Genomic DNA, 17,016 nt, shown 5'->3' with positions numbered 1-17,016 from the left:
CTCTGCAGTGTGACAGGGACAAAACCTGGGCTCTGGGCACCGCGCCCTAGGAGAGCGGAGGCTCTCTTCCCTCACATAACCCCTTCAGGTGAGCGTCTTCACGCCGTGCGTGAGAGGAATGACTCCCACTGGCTGCGGGCACTTGGCTCACCTCCTGCTTGGCGACAGAGGGCTCTGAAGCAGGTGACTGTTGAGCCATTGCTGTGCCCTAATTTGCAAGTTCCTTTGCAAAGAAGCCTTCCCCTTGGCAGGCTGTCGAACTATTATGAAGCTGTCTTACCAGTAGGCAGTCCTGGCCACAACTCGCAGCTCATTTAGCAAAGTCCGGAGGAGACGTGTCTGACCTTCTGGAGGGTGCAGACACCCCTGGAGGAACCTTACTCAGTCAAGGTGGGGCCGGTGAGGGGCGAGGATTCTGACGGGGAGAGGGAGGAAGTGGCGGAGACCCACGGGGCACAGCTCTTGGGCCACAGGCTTTGCCGTGCCTTGGCTGAGCAACGTGACCCTGACCCTGACCCTGACCCTGACCCTGACCCTGACCTCTCACTGTAGATTTTACAGATTGAATCCCCGTTTCTCTGCCACAGTCATGAGGGTGCTGCTTCACTGAGCGGCCGCCACTCCATTTCAGGGATCCAGTCCAGCAGCCCCTGTATTCTGGGAATGAGGGAGGTGAAGCCATCTGGGACGGTCCCTCTGAGGTGGGTAGTCTGGTGTTGATTCGACAAGCATCACCGGGTGCCTACTGGAAGCAGAGAGCCCCTCTGAGCCTGCCGCCCTGGCATAGAAGAACCAACGTCGATGCAGCAGACGACATACACACGTGGGGATGTTGAGAAATGAATTAGAATCCAACTTGTAAGCAGATGCAAAATAACAGAGGGCAGAATCGACAGTGTAGCTTCTTGAGGGAACTCAGTCTCCCCCCCACATGAGGGGGAAGCTCCAGGGTCAAGGATCCGATCTGTTGTCGGGCTTCCAGAACTTGAGGGGTAGCAATTTTTTTTTCCTTAAGGACAATTTATGTGAATTCTTATACACTTGATTAGTCCTTTTATAAAAAATAAATTTTTATTGATTTCAGAGAGAAAGGGACAGGGAGAGAGATACAGAAACATCAATGATGAGAGAGAATCATCGATTGGCTGCCTCCTGCACACCCCCACTGGGGATCAAGCCTGCAACCCTGGCATGTGCCCCCAACCGGAATCAAACCCAGGACCCTTCAGTCCGCAGGCAGTCGCTCTAACCACAGCCAGGGCTCAATTAGTATTTTGTTTGCAACAGCAGGTGGGGAAGCGCTGAGAGGGGAGTAAAATTCCTTCTCAGATCATCTGCGATTCCGGGCTGGTCTTTGGTTTCCTCCTTGTGCATTGAGAGTTGTTTCTAAGGCCTTCCTTTCCCCGGTGCTTTGTGACTTTGTGACCCTCCATCCCTTTGAACTTTTAAGTTGCATTCCATCCTCCCCTGGTATAAAAGGGACCTACTGCTGCAGGGGGAGCCCCTCTGAGCCCTGCAGGTGCTGGCGGAAACCGTGGGCTCCTCCAGCACAGCATGGGACGCCCCACTGTCCATGTCTATCCCCCACGGGAGCGTGAGCTCAATGGGGACAGTCACTGTTGTACTCCCCCACCCAGCACAGTGCCTGGCATCTGAAGGGCAACTCAGGTGTTTATTTATGAATTAAATGCCTGGATGAATGAGTGAAGATATCAGCAGATGCATTTGCTCTTAGATACACGCCTTGTGTTGGAAATGTTACTGACTTGCAATTACTGGAGATCTATCTGCTGTGAACCCTTTGTCTGGATTTCCCCCATCATTTCTCCGTTCCTTCTCCCTCCGTCCCTTTCATGGGGCACAGTACAAACCACCACACACAGTCACTCGCCATCGGAGCAGCAGTGGATGGACAAGAATGAGTGAGAGAAAGAGGCTCCGTGCGGCCGAGGGCTGATGCCGTCCCTCAGACACGCATTGTCACATCGCTCACACACTTCCCACGCCGACCTGCGGGCTGGGCTCAGATCCTCCTCGAGCAAGATCACAGGAAGCCAGAAATCCATTTTCCTGGGTGTGCACAGCTGTCACCTGCCACGTTGGGGAGCAGCAGGGGGGTCATGGAGAAGGCAGCGAGGGAAGGCTGGGTAATTTAGGAGCTGAGTCCTGGCGAGGTGCAGGCCCTGGGCCAGGCAGCTTCCTCAACGGAGGAGGTAATGAGAATAATGGCTCTTCTGGCGGCTTGGTGGGAGTTCAGATGTCTTCTCTCACGATCAATTCCAGGCGAAATTTAGGCAGGTTTCAAGTCAAAATAGATTTCTCTTACAGCCAGAGCAGAAAACTGCACCTGGACCCTCAGCCCCAGCAGGGCTCTCTCCACCGTGTATTCTCTCTGGTCATAAATATTCTCAAATGAGAGGGAGTTGATGATGTGGAAGAGAAAAGGGACTCTGTTTGGAGTGTGCCTGAGGGATCTTGGCCAGGCGGGGCCTGAACTTGGATGTGCTGAGCAAGCCGGCAGAGAGGCCGAGGGAGTGGGGCGTGTCCTCCAGAGAGAAGGCAGGCGTGTGCTGTGTATGTGTTGTGTATGTGCTGTGTATGTGCTTTGCATGTGCTGTGCTCATGGCGTGCAGGAAGCCTTTTCTGCGTGGAACAGCAAACTCGAGGCACTTTCCTTTCTCTCTGAATCTCATCCCCTAATTTTCTCCCTTGATAATTAAATTACAGGAACAGGTTGACGCCAAAAATAGAGGGGGCGGCTCGAATGTGTTCAAAATTAAATTCATTTGGTGACAGAAATATGATTTGGCGGCATGAAGTTTTCTGCCTCAGCAAGTAGAGTTGCTAAGGGCCCGGCGCTCACCCCACAATGAAAGGGGCCCTCCGCTCACCTGGAAGCCAGCCAGAGTCGGGCAGTTGGTTCCCCTGAAGAGCTAGCTCAGGGGTCCTCAAACTTTTTAAACAGGGGGCCAGTTCACTGTCCCTCAGACCGTTGGAGGGCCGGACTATAGTTTAAAAAAAACACTATGAACAAATTCCTATGCACACTGCACATATCTTATTTTGAAGTAAAAAAAACAAAATGGGAACAAATACAATATTTGTATTTGCATGTGGCCCGCGGGCCATAGTTAGAGGACCCCTGAGCTAGCTGAACAGCAGAGCGGGCCGTGGGCAAATACTGGGGACAGGCAGCGCCATGCCCAGGAGCCCTGTGTTCTTTAGTGCTCCCTGGAGCCCATGTGGCATGGCATCTGGGGACAGGCCCCTGGCAGGACCAGGAGGGCGGAGGTACGGGGAAACAGCGGTAGGTTTCTTGCTTGGGCCACCGGCACTTGCATTCCCTGATCTGTACTTTTGCTCCCTCCTGCTCTAGTGCCCCCTCTGGAAGGGGCAAACATGATGCGCAGGATGCACATTGTTGGAAAGACCCACCCTGTGCCTGAGGGCTCACCAGCTGGCCCGCACTGGGCACAAGAGGGCAGCATCTTATGTACTTTTTCTCTACTCTGCCCGCATGGGGCCGTTTCTACCCACTGGGCTCCCTCCTGGGGCCTTTCTGGTCGATGCCAGGAAAGGTTACTTTGTGGCGGGAGCAGTGAGGGGAGAGGGGACGGCTGCGTTGGCACAGCCCTGGCATTCCTCAGCATGGCCACCCTTCGGGCCCAGGGGCGGCTCCATCAGCAGGAGTCCGGCCTTTCTGGTTGCCCTGTCACGTGTGAACGTGGCCTAATGGTGGTGATTAGTCAGTGTCCAGCGAGGAAATGACTGGCCCCCGCCCCCCAGGTCTGCAGGGAATGCTGAGTGATGCATCCGATGAGGGGGTGGAAAGGTCCTTAGCCAACAGGCCTGGGTATTGATCCAGGGAGCGAGGTCTTGCCATTTGGAGGCAAGTCACAGCTCCTTCCTGTGCAGTATGAGCGTGTGCCGACTTGGAGGGCTCCGAGCACCAGAGGGCCGGGAAATTACTGCAGAAATTACTGAATAGAACTCCATTACCAACCCCCACACAGCCTGATTATACCGAGTGATGTCGAAGATGCCTTGAATTCGAGAGTGTGTTGTCCTTTTAATATATTTTTCCATTCTTAATCCATTTAGCTTTATTCCCAGGAGATGCTGTCCCCATGTGCTGGGAGGAGGGCATGTTTATGGAGTGATCCAAGGGGTGTACTACCTTTCCTGTGATTGACGCTGGAGTGTCATCCTAGAGTTGAGAGCAGAGAGCACATGTGAGCCTTTGCCTGGAAGAGGGCATGCTGGAGGCTTAAAGGCACAGAGCAGGATACGTTCTCCTCTAGCAGTGGTTCATGGGAGAGGAGGGTGGAACCCTGAGAGACAGCAGCAAGTAGGAGGGAAGAAAGGATACCATCAAGAGGCAGATCCAAACCATAGCTTTTACTTGTCTTTGAAAGTTTGTTCAGTCCACGATAATCACACGCCACTGCCCAGAGGTTATGGATACTAGTATATGGAACATGTAACTAAGTCATTTCCCCTCACAGATTTTAAAAAATGAAACGCACACGAATAAGTGACTGAAATGTAAGAAAGACTAAGCAACTTTCCCAAGGTCACCAGCTGGAACGTGTCCGGGCTTTAAGTAAGAAGCTGGGATTTGAACTCAAACTGTCCCAGTAGTTACAGTGGTTAATCCTTTCATCTGCCTTTTTTCCCCCTCACTAACTGGCAGCACCTCTCAGCCTTTTATAATGCAGCCTCTGCCCACCCCCGCACACACACCCAGCAAAACTTTCGGTTTTCTTCCCTGCTGGTCTCTACCAGTGAGAAGATACTTCATCTGGCCGTCCATTCTGCACTTTGAATGATGAAGTCTACCGGCATTGTGCTGTAGACTGCACACACCTCCTTACCTCACCCCTTCTCCTTCCCCTCTCCTGGTGGTATTTCTTCAAAGACGCATATGAGAGCCCCTCTAGGGAGAGACAATCACTCAAGCGACACTCTGGATGACTTCCCGTCCCCCAAGCAAGCCAGGGCCCCTCTCATGCAGCAGGACCTTGCTTCTGGTGGGGACAGTTTGCGTGTCCACCTACCACTCAGTTGGATGCCACTCATCTTTCCAAGTTCATTTCAAAGTCAGCTCCGCTGGGAAGCCTAGTGCAAACACCCCGTCCCGCCTCTTCCCACAGACACGCAGGAATTAAAACAACACATTCCTGCAGGGAAGTAGTAGAAAACCAAATTGAAGAGAGGTGGGGCCGAAAGTGAAGGGACTCAACTGATAGGCCAAAGAGTTTGGTCTTAGAACAACAGGCCATGGAAGGACTGGGGGCCTTGGGGAATGAGAGCAGCAGAGCGGGGAGTAGGGTTCAGGCTGCAGGTTCTGGAGCAGGTTGGGTGACTGTTAGGAATGAGTTTCAGAAGAACAAGACCAGATCAGGGGGTGCCGTGTGAGGAGGAGATATAGGGGGGCATCCTCAGAGAGGAGAATATTCTTATTCAGGGGTGTCAAATAGCCCGGTTATGAAAATGCAGGCAAACTCAACACCTGTGAATACAGGTAGGTGCCGGCAAGGGCACCAGGTGTCTGAGTAGTGGGTCAGACCAAACCTGGGGGCAGCAGCCTTGGTTTTTGGGTTCTGGCAAGGAAAGAATTCAGAGCAAGACCCAAACTGTAAGAGAACATGGATTGGGTAAGTTACAGAAGTAGAAAAAGTAACTCCTAGAAGAAATGGGCTTAGCAAACACGTTCTAGAGCAGTGATGGCGAACCTTTTGAGCTCGGCATGTCAGCATTTTGAAAAACCCTAACTTAACTCTGGTGCTGTGTCACATATAGAAATGTTTTGATATTTGCAACCACAGTAAAACAAAGACTTATATTTTTGATACTTATTTTATATATGTAAATGCCTTTTAACAAAGAAAAATCAACCAAAAAAATGAGTTCGTGTGTCACCTCTGACACACATGTCATAGGTTCGCCATCACTGGTCTAGAGGTAAAGGAAGGGCCCCTGGAGCGGGGGGTGAGGAAGCTAAAGGTCATGTGCCTGGTGGGGGGTGAGGGGAGAGTGAGGGGGAAGGAAAGGCACAGGGGTGCTCCCTAGAGGGAGAGCACACTGGGTCCTCCATCCTAAGGCCTTTAAGGGCGGAGATTTTTGGGGGGTCCCAGGGAAAGATCTCAATAGAATATTGAGCAGCTTTCCAGGGTTGTGGTCTCCCCTGATTGATTGGCCAGCACCGGGGCAGCGGGTCATTATTCCATGCAGCTGGCCCTGACGTCAGCCTTGGCTGGCTCTGTTGTTCATCTGGACCTGGAGCTGAAATGCAACCGAGGCCTAGATGTTATCCCTAGGGAGGAAAGGTTGGGGGCCCAAACCTCAGGACCAGGAGTTGCTAGGGGAGGAACGGTCACCCTGGGGCCAAGGTCCTAACCTACCATTGATTGTCCCTGGCTGGACACCTGGGCTTTCCATCCTAGTAACCTCCTGACCCATCATCCTTGCTCTGCTCATGTCTGTCTAAGGGCCTACAGCACATCCGCCATTTAGAATTAGGAAACTGACGAGAGGATGCCAGGGATTTTGGTTGTTTCACTTGGCGGTGCTGGCAGTGAGGGAAAGGAGGCTCCTCCAGACCAGATCCTCAGGAATGAGGAGCCTCCTCCAGAACTTGGCATCAATCCTCTGATGGGCAGTTCACACTCCTCCCTCCAGACGGCCTAGGGTGGGTGGCTTCTGCACTGGGCAGTGCCAGCCGGAGCTCGTGGCTCCCCACGAGGCCCTTCCCGAGAGCTGGTGCTCCCAGCTGCTACGTGCCAAGGTCCCCACCACTCACGGCCCATGCTCCTGGCCGGCCACCCCGGCACAGAGTCCTGCTTTTAAAATGATTCCCATGACCGGGCGGTGAGTGTAGACGTCTTTCTCTTTGACGTTCAGAATCCACCAAACAGAAGCCTCTGAGAGGGCTGCAGGGCTTTGTTAGGTCTGAGGAGGAGAGAGAGGCACAAGGAGACACAGTGGACATGAGACCAGCCCTCCCAAGACCCGCTCACCTTGTCTTGACCTCGATGGTCCCAAAGGGCAGGCGGCTGGCACCAGCTGGCCCGTGCAGATGTGGCTTTCACCTCCCTGCTCACCGCTCAGGGTATTAACCTGAAGCTGTGGCGAGAACAGTCTGTTCTCCTCTGCCTCTCCCTGGCCTCTCGCGTCTCATTCCCCACCCATGACCTTGTTCTGAAGGCACTGAAAGGCCTTGGAGCTCTGCAGTCTCTAACCGGGTGGGTGAGAAGCCGAGGCCCTCCATCGGGAGAAGTGGGATGGGGCATTCACCGCTTCCTTGCTAACTGCTTTGAAAGGAAGAGACAGGTGTGGGCCCTGCGGAGGCCTGAGCTGTCACAGGAGAGAGGCAGCATGAGGTGGCAGGACCGCTTTGTAGATCCCAGGCTGGCACCCTTGCCAAGATCACAGAGACTTGGGGAGGAGCAGTTGCCATCAAATCAGCAGGGTTTTAAATATATATTTTGGTAATTTGGAGGCAACAGTGAGTCAGAAGAATAAGAAGGGAACCAACCCTGAATATTACAACTGGTGTTTATTTATTTATTTATTTTTTTTTAACCTGTCCTGCACTCACCTCCTTAAGACAATGGAGGGTTGTTGAATCCTATCCCAGCTCTGCCACTTGTTAGCTGTGTGACCTTGGGAGCATGCTTAACCTCTCTGGGCTGCATTTGCCCCGTCCATTCTGAGGGGTATATAATCATACCTTCCGCACAGGGATTTTTGAGAAAGTGAAGTTAGACATCATGTTATACCTTTAGCGTAGGGCCTGGCAATATAGAATAGATCAAGTTTAAAATCATAAACCCTTTCGTTCAGGTAAAATTGTATATGTTGATAACCACGGTGTACGGATAGTAACCCATGTTGGTTAAACAACAACCTTGAGAAAGAGAAGCTGCATTTTCCCACACTTTATCGATAAAGAAGCGACGCCTCAGAGGGGAGGCTGAGAGGTGGCCACCACCCCTGTTTAAAGGGACATGGACCAATAGTAAAAACGTCTCTGAATATCTTTCTGCTGAGACATGAAATACACATGGACAAAGATTTCCATCCTCATCCTAGTAGTTTGCATTCCTTTGGTGCTGAAGGGGACCAGCGCACTACACTTTAAGTGGAGACTGTTCTCAAGGCTTTGCACCAAGCCGCTAAAATGATGCCCTCGCCTATGTGGCTCAGTGGTTAGAGTGTCAGCCCGCACATGAAAGGGTCGTGGGTTCAATTCTAGGTCAAGGGCACAGGTTTGATCCCTGGCCCTGGGTCAGGGTGCTTGTGAGAAGCAGCTGATCTATGTGAGAGACACATTTCTCTCTCTCTCTCTCTCTCTCTCTTTCTCAGTTTTCTCTCTCTCTGTCCTCATCCCCCACTTACTCCCTCCCTTCCACTCCCTCTAAAAATCAATGTTAAAAATATCCTCGGGCAAGGGTTAACAAAAAGTAAAAAAAAAAATAAAATGAGCATGAGCGTGATGGACGCTCAGACTCCCCATTAAGATCAAAGGTTATCTTAATTTACACAAATTCCAACCATTTCAAAGGCCTGGCTCTTTTTCTGGCCACTGAGGGTTCTAGGCAGCATAGCACAGATGAGAGCTCGCTGTTCTTTGAAGGTCAGTGCTAATTGCAAGGTGACAGGCCCAGGCAACACTAGAGGAGGATGAGTCAAACACAGCTGGGTGCCTTTCTTCTTCAGCGGGATCTGCGTTTCCTACCCAGCAGCTGTGGGTGCCTAAAACTGACATCTGAGCTAAGTATCAATTTCACTTGCTCTCTAAAAAGGTGACAAAATGAGCCCATATATAGATGCTTGCACTTTCCACTCCAGCCTAGCGCCCAACTAGGTTAGAAGAGAACCCCAAATTGAGGAGCAACAATAGAGGTCTTTCAAGCCCCCCTCCCACCCCAGGCAAGCATCTTCTTTGCAAGGCCCTGCTGGTGGTCCTCTGTCCTTAACCCGTGCACTTCCAAAAGCAGAGCGCTCAGCCTGTGGCAGGCTAATCCAGTCCGATGATTGACAACTTAATGTCCATTTAAATTGCATCTCCTCTTTGGTTTTCTCTAACCCTTCCCTGAGGGGCTCCTTCCCTGGTTGTGTTCTTTCCCTGAATATGAATATGCATCCTCACAGATGTGCTCTGAGTTATTTCAAAGTTAGGGCCTTTGACCCAACTAAGTCTTGTCTTTTCACTGCTCCTATTTTTCATTCATTTAGCCATCCCTAATGATTGTTAGCTTCTCGCTGTTCCCAATGCCCTCTCTGACGGTGCTGGCTAAACCATGTATGGATGCTTTCCATCGGAGCCATGCAGAAACCAGGACTGTGGCCACGAAGATTGCTCAGAACATTAGCACCACAGCGTGGGCTACAGAGGAAAGACGTAGGAAGGAGAAAGTGTTGCAAATGGACAGAAAGAGAAGGCAGAGTCGATGCAAGACAAGGAAAAGATTTAGGTTTCTTCTCACGCTGATAAACGAGGCCCCCTCCTCTGCACAGGATTAAGTTGCTGGCTCTTGGTCTAAATATATACAACATATTGTCCTGAATCAATTCCCCCCAAACGAATCTTGGACCATTTTTCTCAGAGATCAAGATCATTTTGAATCCTGATCTGTCGCCCTGGTTGTTAAGGACTTTTCTCAGCCCTGTGTGGCCCATAGAGACATTCGGTTGCATTGCAAGTCTTGTCTCAGTTCAACGCTTAAATTAAATATGTAGTAAGACAGGGCCATGCACAGAACCCGGAAACACATCCCTGTATTTGGCATGTGTTACCCATGCTGAAATATACCTATTGTAATGTTCGGTGATTGAATAAGGGTTAAGAAGAAGATAACAGTATAAAAGAAATACCAAATCATCTAATTACAACACGGGGGCATGTAAACAAATGGGCACAATAAAATTTAACATTTCTCTCACTAGACCACAGAGAATAGTTTATTGATCGTTGCAATCTTGGCAGCTATGCAGTGCCTGGAACATAAAAATAATATACTCCATGTTTATTTTTTAAAAATGAGCACATACGCTTTCACATCATCCTGGAAAAGAAAGGGAATTGGGGGAGCTCTCACTCCGTTTCCCTGCACTGGGGCAGGGACCCCAGAAAGCAACCCAAACTCCTCCTCCTCTTCCCATTCTTGGTGATTGGCCTCTCCTCTTTCCCACTCTCACCTTGTAAATAGATTTGAACTTGTAGTTTATCAACCTTTCAACTACCCTGAAAAAAATCCGTTCTCCATGATAGATGTCTTAGTCTGCTCAGACTTCCATAGCACAGTGAAAATGGGTGGTTGACCAGTAAATGACAGACATTTATTTTCTTAATATTCTGAAGGCTGCAAGTTCAAGACCAAGGTGCGGAAGGTTTGGGTTCTCCTGAGGCTGCTCTCCCTGGCTTGCAGGCAGCCGGATTCTCTGTGTCCTCACAGGGCCGTTCCTCTGTGCGTGTGCCCCCTGGTGTCTCTCCGTGTATCCTATTCTGCTCTTCTTATAAGGACACCAGTCAGATTCCATTAGAACAGCGGTTCTCAACCTGTGGGTCGCGACCCCTTTGGCGGTCGAACGACCCTTTCATAGGGGTCGCCTAAGACCATCCTGCATATCAGATATTTATGATTCATAACAGTAGCAACATTACAGTTATGAAGTAGCAACAAAAGTCATTTTATGGTTGGGTCACAACATGAGGAACTGTATTTAAAGGGCCAGAAGGTTGAGAACCACTGCATTAGAACCTACCCTAAGGAACTCGTTTGAACTTAACCACCTCTTAAAAGACCTTATCTCCAAATACAGTCACGTTCTGAGATACCGAGGCCTAACACTTCAACATGTAAGTTTGGGGTTGGGGGCAGTATTCAGACAATAACAGTAGGTCCTCTAAGAGAAATAGCCTGCTTGGGCTGAGAGGTCAGAGACGGCGCTAAGTCTGTGAAGGAGAAATGACATGGAGTAGCTACGGGTTCTCGTCTAGGCCGGCTCTGGCCCACTTCCTGACTCCTCAGCTCTGGCCTTGTTTTGTATGAGAGGCCCTGGTGTTCGTTTTCCTCTCAGTGTGATCCAGGAAGTGCTGCCTGTGCGTTCAGGTCCCATTTCCTTTTATTTTCCGTACACTGGATCTAGGGACTGAGCCCCAAAATGGGGTTTGCGTGGGCCTTGCTGGGGAAACCCATGGACATGCACCTGCAAAATTATGTTTGTGGTTTATGGAGTAGACAGTGTCTACCACGAGGATGCTTTGCTGCCAGACCAGTGGTGTGAGAGGTAGCGTGCCAAGCCACCCTGCTCACTCCCCTCCTGGAGGGTGGCCTTCAGCCAGGATACAGAGAATTCACGAGCAGGAGTGCCTGTCCACAGCCATCCCTCCATGTAAGTCAGAAGGGACATAAGGCTTATGGAAGCTACTAGAATACTCCCAACCAATGCCTGCTTCCCATCTGGGCACCATGCATCTGGTGTTGAAGGTCACATCCACCCGACAGGGGTGGGAGTGGGGGTTTGCAGGAGGGAATGGAAAGGATGTAGCCATTGCAAAGTGATTCTCTGCATCATATCAGGTTGAGAACCTGCCTTTGATGGCGCCTGTGGAAACAGGCGCTGTCTGGGTGTGAGTGATGGGTGCAAGAAAAGAGAAGACCCTGGGTCCAGCATTGAGAGTTTTTCCAAGTTGACATGCAGGCTATCCCTCTTCCATAGGCTCTGTTCTTATGTCTCAATAACAGTAAAAACAACCACTTTTATTAAGTCCTTATTGTCTCATAGTCACAGTTTTAAAAGCTCTCTACATCTCACTTAATTCTCACAACCCTTGATGTGGCAGCATTCTTCATCGGGGAATATTAAAAGAAAGGAAGGTTAAGCAGTTTGCTCAAGATCACAGAGTTAGAAGGAGATAAAGCCGGCAATCAACCCCAGGCAATCTAACTGCAGATCCTATGCACTTCACATGTGTGACTCCAAATGAATAAAATCTTACATCAAGGGTCGCGAGTTTGACATGCTTGCCTTACATTTATTAAACATTGGGTGTGTGTCAGGCACTGGTCTGAGGTCATACAACTAGTAATTGGCTTTTTAATGTCTTATACACCTCTCTCTCTCCTCCTCCTCCTCTTTCCTCCCTTGCCCTCACTCCCTCGCTGTCTTACACAAAAACACAACTCCTCTCATCTTGGGACAGTTGCTCCAAAGAGAACCTCAGACGGGGTTAGTGAGGATAGAGACATTCTAGGCCAGGGGTGGGCAAACTTTCTGACTCGAGGGCCACAATGGGTTCTTAAACTGGACCGGAGGGCCGGAACAAAAGCATGGATGGAGTGTTTGTGTGAACTAATATAAATTCAAAGTAAACATCATTATATAAAAGGGTACGGTCTTTTTTTTTTTTTTTTTAGTTTTATTCATTTCAAACGGGCCGGGTCCGGCCCGCGGGCCGTAGTTTGCCCACGGCTGTTCTAGCCCCTCAGGACTGACCTAAGTAGGCTTACCTCTTAGAAGAACGTCCATCCCCTTTCTTAATGTAGCATTGTTGCCATCATACATTGGCAAGCATGGCTTTTATGTTTATTAGATGGGATCTGTGCCTAAATTGATTGCTATCCTTGTTTAAATCACAACTAAGTCTTTATTTATTTATTTTTTATCAAAGAAGCAATAAAAGATGTCTGTTAAGATTGCTGTTTTTGGGTCTAGCCAGTGTGGCTCAGTGGTTGAGCATCGACCTATAAACCAGGAAGTCACGGTTCAATTCCCGGTCAGGGCACATGCCCGGGTTGCAGGCTCAGTCCCCAGTGTGTGTCGTGCAGGAGGCAGCCAATCAATGTTTCTCTCTCATCGATGTTTCTATCTCTCTCTCTCCCTATCCCTTCCTCATTCTGAAATTAATAAAAACATATTAAAAAGAAAAAGATGGCTGTTTTTGGTGACAAGCAGATTAGGCTATCCTGCATCTTGCATGTGTTAGTGAGTTGGCCCTATGCAAATTAGATAATTCCAGTATTTTCTGACCTATAGTTTTTAATCTTAAAGTGGGGCTATCATATCTACCTCAGCATTGCTGTGAGGTTGATGCCCATTGCCACAGAGCTGGTAAGTTGCAGAAATAGGATTCAAATCCAGGGGTGTCTGAGTACCTGTCAGTAACCACTAGCTGAATATGTTATTTTCTTAAGTTTTCTCAGACTCAGTGTCCCCACTTATAAACTGGGCATACTTATTCCCACCTCACTGATTTGTGATTATGAAATCAAGTGATCTGTATGAAGAATAGTATAGTGCTGGTCATGCAGGGGTGGACATGGGGGCTATTACAGAAAGGACAGTATAAGCTACCAGAAAATCGTTATTACTTGCAAGTTGCAAATAAGAATCTATTTCTGTAGAATTGCTTTCTAACATCTCCTTTTGTGTTTTATTTTGATACGGGTATACATCTACTTTTTTGGTTTCAGAATGTATGGATATGAATCGCATGTGTATTTTTTGGAGTATCTGAGATTTCAAAGTAGCCAAGGGAGCTAGACTAGTAGAGACCACATAGTGAATGCCCTGAGTGGGTATTCATTTCCTCTCTAAGACGGCCCACCCTGGTACAGAAGGAGGGGTGCCCAGGTGCTGCTGTGGGAATGGGGTTGTTGGCTGGGGAACAGCCAAAATACTTTGTCTGATCAGCTTGCTGGTAATTCATCAAAGAGAATAAATGGCCAGAGTGCCTTGTGCGAATCTAATCTCCCCCCAATTCCCAAGAAGGCAGGAGATGAACCCGGACTGGAACAATGCATTGGGGAAGATGAAAGGGACCTGTTTGAGGTAATATCTCTGCATTCTCTTTTTTATGAATTCATTTTTAGCCCTTGAACAAATGGACATAAATAATTCCCACCATTAGCAGCTAAAATGGGCAACCATTTCGGAATCAGGAGAGAGACAGGCTAATTATATTAATGTAGAGCAATTATATATATTTATGTTCAGTATCCTCACTGCAGTTCCGAGATAAAATTCTCTTCGGGAGGGAATGGGTGAGGTCAGAGAAGCAGTAGGGGCTGGGCGGGCATTTGGGGAAATTCCTGGTGACTTTCAAGTTGAAGAGATGGCTGCATTTGAGCCTCTGATTGGTACCAAAGGCCAGCCCGAGTCCTGTGCTGGTTGCTAAGGAGGCCGCACCAGGTGATACCTGCTAGATACCAGTTGCTAGGAGAGCCCAAGGGGAGCTGCTTTTTAATTCATATCTTGCATTAATTTCTTCGTGTAAAAACAGAGTCCAGTTCTATAGTTCTATACCCACCTTGTACATGAGAGGGATTACTGCTGGAAGAAGATGTTCAGGTAATCTCTTGACCATTCATTGCTATAAGTTCTGGACCTCTCCCCCCAGATTCTCATGAAGATTTGAGGATTCAGCCACCACGTGCTGTCCCCAAGCTTTTGCTACCAGGGCCAATGGGGTGGGGGCGGTTGATTTGCAAGGAGAAGGCTTGTGCTGAGCTGGGCTCAGCTGCACATCGGGCATGATAACTGAGTCACCAATGAAGGCAGTGTCCCAGTTCAGGGCCCTGATTTAGACCCCACCTTCCCGTGCAGCTGCAGCTAACAGGCCGGGGCATTCAGTCAGGAGAAGAGTGAGGGAGTTTGTCTGATCTGCGACTTGGGTCATAATGTCAACTTTTTTAAAAAATATATATTTTATTGATTTTTTACAGAGAAGAAGGGAGAGGGATAGAGAGTTACAAACATCGATGAGAGAGAAACATCGATCAGCTGCCTCCTGCACACCCCCCACTGGGAATGTGCCCGCAACCAAGGTACATGCCCTTGATCGGAATTGAACCTGGGACCCTTCAGTCCACAGGCCGACGCTCTATCCACTGAGCCAAACCAGCCAGGGCATAATGTCAACTTTGGATAAACCACTTGGGCCAGAGAGACTGGCAGTGCTATTAACTAGGTCTAGGTCACATGCCCTCTGTCATGTCCAGAGGACTCTAACCCCACCAGAGTCCAAGGAGCGGAAAAGGACAGGAGAAAGTCTCCATTTCTAGAGCAGATTGAAAGAGGGAATATTGGGCAAATAAAACTCCTGGATCTCCATTCTGGCCTGCTTTCCCGGTGTGATCTGGGACACAGCGTGTAGTCTCTTTTAGCTCCAGATAAACGACATTCATCATTTCTTCCTCATAAGGTTGAAAATGAAATGAGTTAACATACATATGAACAATATTCTGTGTTTGGCATGAGTAGGCACTCAATAAATGTGCTTTCATTTGGTACTAAGTAGATACCTGTATTTTAATTCTTTTCCAGAGCTCTTGGAGTGCTAGTTTGAAAGTTTGGTTCTGATTTTTCTGACTAGGCTGTGCTTCGGGGAGGCAGTAAACAAGAGAAAAAATGTTTTCCTGCCATACTGCCCTATATCAGTCCCAATCACTCCAGAAATTCTCTCATTGCCTCAGAAGCCATTCCTGAAGCAAAAGCTATAGATGTCCCCCATTACCTACCTTCTCATCCATCCCTCCAACTATCCACCCACCCACCCATCCATCTATCTGTCCATCCTTCCAATCATTCCAGCATGAGGTTTTTTTGAACACCTATTAAATGTCAGGCACTGTGCTAGGTACTGACTATACAGTCATACTTGAGACAAAGTCCAAGTCTTATGGAGCAAGACTGTAAGGTCGCCTTTCAGAATTTATATTCTACTCAAGCAATCTTGTAGATTGGGGGGAAGGGAGGGATAGAAGCAAAGTACTTCCCCAAATATAAGTTAATAAAACTTTTACATATATAGTTATTATGATGCCTCCAACGTTGCAACCAAACAACGGTGCAACTAAACAACGTTGCCTTGACTGGTTTGGCTCAGTGGATAGAACGTTGGCCTGTGGACTGAAAGGTCCCAGTTCTATTCCGGTCAAGGGCATGTGCCTTGGTTGAGGGCACATCCCCAGTGGGGAGTGTGTAGGAGGCAGCTGAATCGATGTTTCTCTCTCATCGATGTTTCTAACTCTCTATCCCTCTCCCTTCCTCTCTGTAAAAACTCAATAAAATATATTAAAAAAGAAAAAAAAAAGACAACGCCAAACTTTGAGGATTGTTAAAGGTGAGTGGAATGGTTTTGATGACCTCTTCCTAATAGAGAGATATTCATGGGAGAAAAAAGGCAGGAGTTCAGGCTTTCCTGGGCAGCTTTGTGAGAGGTCTGGAGGTGCGCACATCTCCAAACAACCCTCTACCAGAACAAAGAGCAGTCTTGTTAATTAAATGTTTAATGCCTTTCATAGCTAACATCAATTTAAGGTAAAAGGCAGCAGGCTGCCTTTTAAATGCTGCATAACTTTATGACTCTTCTCAATATTATTTATGCCTTAAACTTGACTGCTGTGGTCTCTGTGGGTTCTTTCTCCATAGCCTCATGATGATTCTGTTCGGTAGACAGAGCAGGGTGACGTACTCTTTGGTTACAAATTAGGAAATGAGGCCCCGAAAACTTGCCTGTCTAGTTCAGGTATACAACCAGGAGCCGCAGAGCCAGAATGTGACTCACCCCTTTGAGCTTAAATTCCACACTATTTCCAATCAACCACTGCCCTTGGGAGTCTGAGGCAAGGTGTCAAGAGGAGACGTGAGGCCTGTGTTTTCACACTTTGGAGACCTTTGCCTCTAACCTAGTGTTTCAAGTTCCTTTGCCTTTATAGCACATGGTTGGCGGTGTCTAAGGCTTCTTTAGAGTGAGACCTTGGTGAGGGCATGGCCTGGTACCGCATTGTCGTCATAACCAGGAAGTCCATCCACCTGGGAGGCCCTGAGAAGCATCGCTCTCCAAATCTGCCCCTTGTGGTGAGAGGGTGGTGCAGCTGATGGCAGGGACCGGCCTCTGGAGCTAGTCAGCCGGGGCCAAATTCTCGTACTTGCTCTCAAGATTACGCAGAACTTGACCAAGCCATTTCCCCTCTGTGCATTGTCATCTCCCTCCTCTGTAATAGG

At 48.8% G+C, this 17,016-nt stretch overlaps 1 protein-coding gene across 1 annotated transcript in view; it reads left to right on the top strand.

The window, feature by feature from the left end:
* The window catches only part of OPCML (opioid binding protein/cell adhesion molecule like), an 859,123-nt gene that overhangs the window by 357,101 nt on the left and 485,006 nt on the right, over window positions 1-17,016 (top strand). The window lies entirely within an intron of this gene.

This window comes from Myotis yumanensis, unplaced genomic scaffold (assembly GCF_028538775.1).
Source record: "Myotis yumanensis isolate MYYU_CA2020_CCGP unplaced genomic scaffold, mMyoYum1.0.hap1 SCAF_19, whole genome shotgun sequence".
In the NCBI taxonomy this organism is placed as follows: Eukaryota; Metazoa; Chordata; class Mammalia; order Chiroptera; family Vespertilionidae; genus Myotis; species Myotis yumanensis.
Note: the sequence above shows the minus strand (reverse complement) of the source record. Positions and strands in the feature narration are given on the sequence as shown.